The sequence below is a fragment of the Triticum dicoccoides genome, chromosome 7A (assembly GCF_002162155.2).
Source record: "Triticum dicoccoides isolate Atlit2015 ecotype Zavitan chromosome 7A, WEW_v2.0, whole genome shotgun sequence".
Taxonomy (NCBI): Eukaryota; Viridiplantae; Streptophyta; class Magnoliopsida; order Poales; family Poaceae; genus Triticum; species Triticum dicoccoides.
In genome coordinates this window covers 586,952,770-586,963,862 of record NC_041392.1, presented here as the reverse complement: position 1 = coordinate 586,963,862, position 11,093 = coordinate 586,952,770, and the positions used below count along the sequence as shown (strand labels likewise).

General features: G+C 41.7%; 1 long non-coding RNA gene across 2 annotated transcripts; it reads left to right on the top strand.

Moving 5' to 3' along the window:
* The first annotated feature begins 8,831 nt into the window (after positions 1 to 8,831).
* Positions 8,832 to 10,484, top strand: LOC119332318. 2 transcript variants are annotated; one of them, XR_005160901.1, is made up of 4 exons: positions 8,832 to 9,197; positions 9,699 to 9,835; positions 9,935 to 9,999; positions 10,101 to 10,484. It is a non-coding gene; the product is annotated as an uncharacterized LOC119332318 (long non-coding RNA). The 2 variants fall into 2 exon arrangements; XR_005160900.1 differs by having other exon boundaries at positions 8,840 to 9,835.
* Positions 10,485 to 11,093: the final 609 nt, after the last annotated feature.

Sequence of the window (11,093 nt, the reverse complement as noted above, 5' to 3'; positions counted from 1 at the left end):
TGCAAGTCTCTTCAAATTATCAGTTTGGTTTGGCCTACTAGATTGATCTTTCTTGCAATGGGAGAAGTGCTTAGCTTTGGGTTCAATCTTGCGGTGTCCTTTCCCAGTGACAGTAGGGGCAGCAATGTACGTATTTTATTGTTGCCATCGAGGATAACAAGATGGGGTTTATTTCAAATTGCATGAGTTTATCCCTCTACATCATGTCATCTTGCTTAAAGCGTTACTCTGTTCTCTTGAACTTAATACTCTAGATGCATGCTGGATAGCGGTCGATGTGTGGAGTAATAGTAGTAGATGCAGGCAGGAGTCGGTCTACTTGTCTCGGACGTGATGCCTATATACATGATCATACCTAGATATTCTCATAACTATGCTCAATTCTATCAATTGCTCAACAGTAATTTGTTTACCCACCGTGAATACTTATGCTCTTGAGAGAAGCCACTAGTGAAACCTATGGCCCCCGGGTCTATCTTCCATCATATTAATCTTCCAATACTTAGTTATTTTTATTGACTTTTATTTTACTTTGCATCTTTATCACAAAAATACCAAAAATATTATGTTACCATATCTATCAGATCTCACTCTCGTAAGTGACCGTGTAGGGATTGACAACCCCTTATCGCGTTGGTTGCGAGGATTTATTTGTTTGTGTAGGTGCGAGGGACTCATGCATGGCCTCCTACTGGATTGATACCTTGGTTCTCAAAAACTGAGGGAAATACTTACGCTACTTTGCTGCATCACCCTTTCCTCTTCAAGGGAAAACCAACGCAAGTGCTCAAGAGGTAGCAAGAAGGATTTCTGGCGCCGTTGCCAGGTAGGTCTACGAAAAAGTCAACATACCAAGTACCCATCACAAACCCTTATCTCCCGCATTACATTATTTGCCATTTGCCTCTCATTTTCCTCTCCCCCACGTCACCCTTACTGTTTTATTCGCCCTCTCTCTCTATCCTCCCTCTCTTCCTCTATTTGCCTCTTTTGGCCCGTCTCTCATTTGCTCGTGTGTTGGAATGCTTGCTTGTCACGATGGCTCAAGATAATACCAAATTATGTGAATTTACTAATACCAACAACAATGATTTTATTAGCACTCCGATTGCTCCTCTTACCGATGCTAAATCTTGTGAAATTAATGCTGCTTTGCTGAATCTTGTCATGAAAGATCTGTTTTCCGTCCTTCCTAGTGAAGATGTCGCTACCCATCTAAATAGCTTCGTTGATTTGTGTGATATGCAAAAGAAGAAAGATGTGGACAATGATATTCTTAAATTGAAGTGAAAGCACAAGTGCTCCCTAGGTGGTTTTGGTAATTAATGACAACATATCTCTTGTTGGACTAACGTTTCTATCTAGTATGTTTCAGATAAGTTCAACAATGGAGTGGCATGGACTAAAGGTTGTGGGAAGTTCTCCAAGATGCTAAGGACAAAGGATTGGCTAAAGCTTAAAGCTCAAGACTCTTCATTTTACATTTTAGTGATCCAAGATCACATTGAGTCCATAGGAAAAGCCAATACTATCAAGGAGGGATGAGGTGTTGCTTAATGAGCCTCTTGCTCAAGTGCTTAATATATGCTCCAAAATCCTCAGCTACTTTCCCACTTCCACATATGATCTAAACCCAAAGCCAAACTCGGACCTACCGATTATTTCTATCCGGCGCCACCAAGTTCCACTTGTCATAGCCACTGCCAGAAACCCTAATCAGTTCGGTCTCACCGATGGGATCTCGGTCTCACCGAGATGGGCTTGCAAACTCTTTGTTACCTATTGCAATACCCTCGGTCCCACCGAGATATGCAATCGGCCCCACCGAGTTTGCTTGGCCAACTCTCTGTTTCGCTTATTACCCAAATCGGTCCCACCGAGTTTGAGTAATCGGTCAAACCGAGTTTTGGATTTACCCTAACCCTAGCACATCGGTCCCACCGAGTTGATCCAGTCGGTCCCACCGAAAATCTCTAACAGTCACTAGGTTTACCTTTTCGGTCCGACCGAGTTTGTTGATTCGGTCCCACCGAGATTGGTAAATTGTGTGTAACGGTTGGATTTTGTGTGGAGGCTATATATACCCCTCCACCTCCTCTTCACTCGTGGAGAGAGCCATCAGAACACATCTACACTTCCAACTCATATGTTCTGAGAAAGAACCACCTACTCATGTGTTGAGACCAAGATATTCCATTCCCACCATATGAATCTTGATCTCTAGCCTTTCCCAAGTTGCTTTCCACTCAAATCTTCTTTCCACCAAATCCAAATCCTGTGAGAGAGAGTTGAGTGTTGGAGAGACTATCATTTGAAGCACAAGAGCAAGGAGTTCATCATCAACACACCATTTGTTACTTCTTGGAGAGTGGTGTCTCCTAGATTGGCTAGGTGTCACTTGGGAGCCTCCGACAAGATTGTGGAGTTGAACCAATGAGTTTGTAAGGGCAAGGAGATCGCCTACTTCGTGAAGATCTACCGCTAGTGAGGCAAGTCCTTCGTGGGCGATGGCCATGGTGGGATAGACAAGGTTGCTTCTTCGTGGACCCTTCATGGGTGGAGCCCTCCGTGGACTCGCGCAACCGTAACCCTTCGTGGGTTGAAGTCTCCATCAACGTGGATGTAGGATAGCACCACCTATCCGAACCACGGGAAAAACATCCGTGTCTCCAATTGCGTTTGAATTCTCCAAACCCTTCCCTTTACATCCTTGCAAGTTGCATGCTTTACTTTCCGCTGCCTATACACTCTTTGCATACTTGCTTGATATGTATTGTGAATGTTGAAATTATGCCTAAACTCCACTTAAACCGAAAAAGCTTAAAAATTGCAACTTTAGCATTAAGTGTCTAATCACCCCCCCTCTAGACACATCCACTTCAAGGTCCTACAGGTGGTATCAGAGCCAGGTTTCCATTGCCTTGGTTTAATCACCATTGGAGGAAGATGGATGTGTCTACTTTAGGGAGTCTTAGACATAGAGTGCCTATTCTTGATGGAGAATATTTTCATGAGTGGAAAAATGAGATGCGTGTAATCTTCAATCAATATCATTTGAACAAGTATATTGCTAGCCCTTGTGCACCTCATATTGATCCTTTGCATCCTACCCTAGATGAAGATATTGACATGATTCGCAATCTTAGAACTATTGAGCTCATCATTAGAGGATTGCCCAAAAATTTGATTACTAGTTTGCCTACTCTTAATTATGCCTATACTATATGGAAATTTCTTGAGGAACGATTTCCCGATCATTCCTTGAAAAATTTGGATGAAATTCTCCATAAATCTATTGCCTTGAGTAAGATGAACTCTAGTGATCCTAGTTTTGGTGATTGTCTATTTGAGCTTGCCAATCTCAAGCGAGCTAAAGGAGATGTTGGAATCATTAGTGATATTATATTCGAAGCTATAAGAATTCATAAAGGTTACCACTTTGATGATCATTTATCTAATGAATTACCCTCTCTAGGAAATGATGAGTCACAAGATCATGGTGAACATGGATCCTATGATAATGATGATGATCGTGACTTCGATCTTGATGAAGCAATGAGACATTTTGGTCTTACGGCAAATCTTCGGGGATATGCGTCAGGAGGAAAGGAATGGGTTCTTGATAGTGGATGTACTGATCATATGACCGGAGATGAAGAGATGTTCCGTGAGCTTGCTGAAAATGACGGCCCTTGAAAATATGTCACCTTTGGTGATAATTCAAAGGGTAAAGTGGTTGGCCTTGGTAAGGTGGCCATCTGACATGATAGTTCCATTCAAAATGTCATGCTCGTTGAATCTCTTGGCTACAACTTACTTTCAGTATCTAGACTTGCTGATTTCGGTTTGAATGTCCTATTTACTGAGGTAGATTGCCAAGTATTTCGTCGAGACAATCATAAAATGGTCTTTACCGGTATGCGTAGAGGTGATCTTTACATCGTCGATTTCTCTAAAAAGGCACAACCTAAAACTTGCTTTATTGCTAAATCCTCAAAAGGTTGGTTGTGGCATAGACGATTAGGTCACGTTGGCATGAGAAACCTTGACAAGCTTATTAAAGGAAACCATATCCTTGGAGTTAACGATGTCATATTTGATAAGGATAGACTTTGCAGTGCTTGTCAAGCAGGTAAACAGGTTGGAGGAAGGCATCCCGTGAAGAACATCATGACCACAAGGAGGCCACTCAAGCTACTTCATATGGATCTTTTTGGTCCCAACGCCTACAAGAGTCTCGGTGGAAATTCTTTTGGTCTAGTTATAGTTGATGATTTTTCAAGATTTACGTGGGTGTTCTTTCTTAATGACAAGTTGCAGGTCCAGAAGATCTTCAAAAACTTCGCTAGGAAGGCCCAAAATCAGTTTGACGTGAAGATCAAGAAGGTTCGGAGTGACAATGGAACGGAGTTCAAGAACGCAAATGTGGACACCCTTCTTGACGAAGAAGGGATTTCACACGAGTTCTCGGCTACGTACACACCTCAACAAAATGGAGTTGTTGAGAGGAAGAACCGGACGCTCATCGAAATGGCAAGAACGATGCTTGATGAATACAAGACGCCGAAGCACTTTTGGGCAAAAGCGGTTGAGACAGCTTGTCACGCAACAAATCACTTGTATCTTCACAAGCTACTCGGCAAGACGGCATACGAGCTCCTCACCGGTAACAAACCCCAAGTTGGATACTTTCGAGTATTCGGCTCAAAGTGCTACATTCTTGACAAGCATCGTCGCTCAAAGTTTGCTCCTAAATCTCATGAAGGTTTCCTACTTGGTTATGGCTCAAACTCTCACACTTACCGTGTCTACAACAATTTCACCCGAAAGGTCGAAGAGACGGTAGATGTGAAGTTTGATGAATCTAATGGCTCGCAAGTAGAGCAATTGCCAATTGATGTAGGAGACAAAGACCCTTCAGAAGCAATCCAAGACTTGTCCATTGGCAAAATTCGTCCAACGGAGGTGAAGGAGAGTACTTCATCCATCCAAGTGGAAGCTTCTACTTCACGGCAAGGTCTTGAAGCATCCAAAAGTGGGACACACCAAGATGAAGAAGACAAGGAAATGCACCAAGACGAACATCAACAACCTCCTTCTCCACCACGACAAGAGAATGACAACGTCAACAATGAAGAAGGCCAAGAAGAAGAACAAGATGAAGAAGATGTTCAACGAAGACCCAAGCAAAAGCTCTCACGAGTTCGAGCAAGAATTGCCAAAGATCATCCCATCGAGCAAATCTTCAATGATATATAAACCGGGAGAATCACTCGCTCAAAGACTCGTTTAGCTAACTTTTGTGAAAACTATTCATTCATCTCTAGCATTGAACCTATGAAGGTTGAAGAAGCATTGGAAGATCCGGATTGGATAAACGCTATGCATGAAGAGCTACACAACTTTGAGAGAAACCAAGTTTGGACATTGGTTGAGAAGCCCGACAACAACCACAACATCATTGGTACCAAATGGGTGTTTCGCCACAAGCAATATGAAGATGGACAAGTGGTTCTCAACAAAGCACGTCTCGTCGCCCAAGGGTACACACAAGTCGAAGGTATGGACTATGGTGAGAAATATGCTCCCGTTGCTAGACTTGAGTCCATTCGCATCTTACTTGCCTATGCTAATCACCATAATATCACCTTGTACCAAATGGACATTAAAAGTGCTTTTCTAAATGGTGAAATAGAGGAGGAAGTTTATGTCAAACAACCTCCCGGCTTTGTCAATCCTAAGAAACCTAATCATGTTTACAAACTTCACAAAGCTCTTTATGGTCTTAAACAAGCTCCTAGAGCATGGTATAAATGCTTGACCAAGTTCCTTATTGCAAGTGGTTTTGAAATTGGTAAAATTGATTCTACTCTTTTTACTAAAAGGGTTAATGGAGAACTATTTGTATGCCAAATTTATGTTGATGATATCATATTTGGTTCAACTAACCCTCTCTTTAGTGAAAAGTTTGGAAAGCTAATGTCAGAGAAGTTTGAGATGTCTATGATGAGTGAACTCAAGTTCTTTCTCGGTTTGCAAATCAAGCAAACTAAGGAAGGTACATTTGTCTCTCAAAATAGTACACCAAGGACTTATTCAAGAAGTTCAATATGCAAGAATGCAAAGGTATGTCTACACCCATGCCTACTAATGGACATCTTGATTTGACCAAAGATGGTGAACCGGTTGATCAAAAGGTTTATCGCTCTATGATTGGTTCTTTGTTATACCTATGTGCTTCACGTCCCGACATTATGCTAAGTGTGTGCATGTGTGCACGTTATCAAGCTGCTCCTAAAGAATGTCATCTTAAGGCCGTAAAAAGGATAGTGAGATACTTAATTCATACACCAAACTTCGGCATTTGATATCCTAAGAGGTCTTCTTTTGATCTTGTTGGCTATTCCGACTCGGATTATGCCGGGGACAAGGTTGATAGAAAGTCTACTTCGGGTACTTGTCAATTTCTTGGTAGATCTCTTGTGCCTTGGTCTTCCAAGAAACAAAACTCGGTATCCTTATCCACCGCCGAAGCGGAATACATTGCTGCTGGTTCATGTTGTGCTCAATTACTTTGGATGACCCAAACTCTTAAAGATTATGGGATCTATGTGAAACATGTTCCACTACTTTGTGACAATGAATGTGCTATCAAAATTGGTCATAATCCTGTACAACATTCTCGAACTAAGCATATTGAAGTTCGTGATCATTTCATTCGAGACCATGTTGCTAAGGGTGACATTGATCTTAAACATGTTCGCACCGATAAGCAATTAGCAGATATATTTACTAAACCTCTTTATGAGAAAGTATTTTGCAGGTTGAGAGGTGAATTGAACATTATTGATGCTTCGAACTTGGAGTAGGAACTCCATTGGATACATGCAAGACATGAGCTTATGACTAATCCATGATATATCTCTTATAATGACTATCTTATGTCTTGGATATATTTGTACCTTGCATGTTGTCTAACCCATGTAGGTGCTTGGTTGAATCTAATTCCATGAGATTGCGACTCACTCAAATCTTGAGGAATCTCTACATCACCAAGTCTCTACACAATGGTGGTTGAAGACAAGGAAGCACAAAACCATTCAAACATATCCTTTGACAAATTCTATGTTAAGCTCCAAGTGGCGCTTGTCATTTTTGGATACACAAGTGCTCTTCCTTGCAAGAACTAACCCATGTAGGTAGATGAACTCAAACTCCAAGTGGTGCTCCCAACTCTTGATGAGCTACATCAACCTTGAGCACCCACACAAGTTCAACTACATGAGCAAGAACCACACCACCACCCAAGGTATGTTATTCCATCTTAGAGAAGCTTTACTCCAAGACATGAGTCAAAGCAACTCAACAAGATGTGAATACATCAAGATGCTTAAACGAAAAATGGTAACCCCATTTTGAGCTTAAACGATGAGTATGACCTATGATCAAGTGTTCTCACTTGACTCCTAAGTCAATATACTCTAACATAGGTGACTATGTCACCGCCCAACTCTAGATGAAGTTCTCTTGTGTTCTTTTTGTGTTAATGCATTTGTCTCATGCATGTTTATTTTCTTTCTCTTTTTCAACTTCATCTAGATCTTTCAGTTTCTTCTCTTTCTGTTTTTGTTCTGCTTTTTCTGCATCCAATTCCTTGTAAATCCTTCAGGTAATTCATTGCAAATCTTTGTGAGATCCTACATGTCTAGTGAGCTGAGGTGACAAGTGTTTTTCTCTGTGTAAACTCGGTTTCACCGACTTGTAATTTTCGGTCCAACCGAATCTTTTCGGTACCACCGAAACATGCCACTCGGTGCCACCGACTTCGCAATAGGAAAAACAGTTTGCCACTTGTTCTATATTTCTTCTGATCTAGCTCTACTCAATGAATCTTGTCCTCTACAAGCATCACAATTTTATCCATTGCTTTGTGCTCAGTCTCAAGGACCAAACCTATACGACGGATTCCAGAAAGCCCTTCTTGGAAATTGATGTCAAAGGGGGAGAGAGAGATCACATCAAAGCTCAAGGGGGAGAGAAAGTCTCAAGGACCACACCTACAAGAGAGAAAGTATTAAGGGGGAGAAAGAGATTTCCAGGGGGAGAGAATACTCAAGGATCCCAGATGTCCCAGATGCTTGATGTTTAAGAGGAGAGATGTCACATGTCTTTTTGGGGGAAAGACATGTTCATATGTGCTTATTTGCATTAAGTTCTATCCATTTGTATCTTTCAGCTCTGATTTTCTGTTCCCTATCTTCTCCCAATATCCCATGTAAGATTCAGGGGGAGCAAGACACCTAAGGGAAAGAAATCAGTCAAATTCATTGCATATCTTTACTCTTGGGGACATGTTGAATCCAATGTGGTACCTAGTACTCACTCTCTACATGTCTAGGGACGGCAATGGGGCCCCATACCCGCCAAACCCATGGGGATTTCATCCATTAGGGGCAGTGGATGGGTGAAAATCTTCCCCATGGGGATATTTACCGAACTTATTTATTTCCCATAGGGTACAACGGGGATGGGGATGGTATGCTAGTCCCCAGACCCGCTACCAAATGGAGATCCGCATTTTACATATGACATGTAGGACCATATATATGTTTATATATACAGGATGAAGTCAACCCTAAAAAATTAATAACCCTAGCTCTCATCTTATCGTGCTCACCTCAGCCGCCGCCATGACGAAGAAGTCAACACGTCCTACTCCTAGATCTGCAGCAACAGGAGAAGCACAACGCCGTAGCTCAAGGTTCCTAGGTAACGCTGATGCATCAAATTCATCAGCCACGACCCAGGCACCAGCAGCCGGACGACCATCACCTCGTCTCCTACAGCCATCCATCTCCACGGTGCTCTCTTTCTCTCTCTCTCATGTTTATCCTCTTCGAGCGACTAGAAAAAAGAAGGGGATAGGAGAAGCCGACAGCTTCGACCTAGCAGAGGCCGGCGGCGGCGGCGCAGGTGCGCCGTCCCCCTGAGCCACTCCCCGCCATAGAGTCCGACGACGGTGCAGGTGCCTTCCTCGTCGGCCGCCGTGCCCCGCCGTCCTTAGCCACGCCTAGCCGTGCTCCCTGCCCGCCGTCCTTCTAGTTGATTGGCCCTCATGCTCCGACGTGGACATCTTCTGCTAATGGAGATTGGCCCATACACGATGGAGATTGGAATTTGTGAAGATTGTTTTTCATGTATGTCTCACATGTAGTATCTTGTAGTACTGATCGGCGTCCAGACTTTTTAGATTCAGTCATGAAGCTGAAATTTTAGATTGATTTAGTACTGGTCGTCATCCACAATTTTTAAGATTTAGTTGTTTTTCGTCGACCCTTGGCTTGCAAACTTTTAGATTGATTATAGTACTGTTCATCAATCATCATCCACTAATTTTTGGGGGAGAGTCAGTTCTGAATTGTGCCGTGCTAGCACTGAATAATTAGTCAGTAGTTTCAGAAATCATAATCACATAATGATTGATTATGATTTTTCACACTTCTTTACTACCACAACAGTCTATTTACATGAATTGATTTGTACGCATGCCTATGATAAATGTAGTATCATTTTTTTCATGATCATTATGTAATTGGTAACTACATATATTACTCAATACCATATATATTCTTGCATTTAACGTGATAATAATTTAGTGTGTGCAAATCAATGCATATCCTTTTATTCTTTCCACGTAGTGGGAGATAAGTAGCATTTTCCGAGTCAGCTTTCAGTAGAAGTGGAAGAGTACTTAGTGAGCACTGCAGTCGTCTGACCCCTGATTTGCTAGAGGCTTTAATGTGTTCACAAAACTGGGAGAGAAACAAAGCTAAAGGTTTGCACATTTCTCTATCATTTGATCCTTTAACCATTTCTATTTTCTAGTTTTATGATTAAATTTATGTTTCTGTTTTTTTGGACATGTCACATGTAGATGATGAGAAGACCGAGGCTGCTAGTTTCTGGAGTTGCCTTGATGATATACAAGAAGGTTTAGAGGTGAGTCAATCTAAGATTGTACATGGCACCATTTTCATACTTCAAAGATTTTTATCTATTCATCAAGCATTTTTTTATGGTTGTCGTATGTGTTTCTGCAGCGCATCACACTATAGAGGGGGTTCCTTCTGTACTTCCTACAAGTCAGCTCAACTTCAACAAACAATGATGTCGAACACATACCAAGGCTGTAGCTGTTAGCTTGCTACCTCTGCAATACTTTTGCGCACGATCATGTTTACCTTAAGTTAGTTATGGTCACATGGAACCTTATGTTGGAGTCAATAAATTATGTCAAGCGAGTCAGACAAATTTTGTAGTCAATAAATTATGTCAAGCGAGTCAGACAAATTTCGTCCTTATTAAATGTGGTGTTTGCATTGATACTCTCTTCAAGCGTGTGCTCACGCTATTCAATATTTCTATGATATTTGTGTTGGAAACATGCCCATTATGGCTTGTTATGTGTTCAACCATGGTGCATACAACATCTTGTCGCCATGTATCATTATTAGTGCATTTTTATTTGTTATTTCACTTTAATAAATGTTGATTGTATTTTATCATATTATATATATGATTATTTGTTTATGGGGATGGGGACCCTAATGGGGCCCCGCTCCCCAGTGGGGCATGGGTATGGGAAAATTTCATCCCCGGTCATGCAAACGGGGATGGGGATGGGGTGATGGGGAATAGATGGGTACGGGGATGTTCTATGGGTCCCCATAGGGGATTGTCCCCATTGCCATCCCTATACATGTCATCCCAGTCTTGGTATTCTTGTGGTTTCTTTTGTTTGCTCTGGCTAGTGGATGTACCTGTGTTATCTAACCTTGTTTGTGCAGGTTCATTCCATCCTAAGCCAGCCAAAGACTACAAGGTAAGTGTATGCATCAAAAATCATGAGTATGAGGAATTCTTGCTTATGTACATACTGTTTGCAAGAAGGACTCATGAGCATGAAGGTATTTTCCTTGATAATCTTTTGCTCTGATGCATATGTCCAAGATACATGTAACACATTGCCTACTCTGTCATGGTTATGCTCTCACATGCCTCTATATTTCATATTTACATGAGTGCATACATGT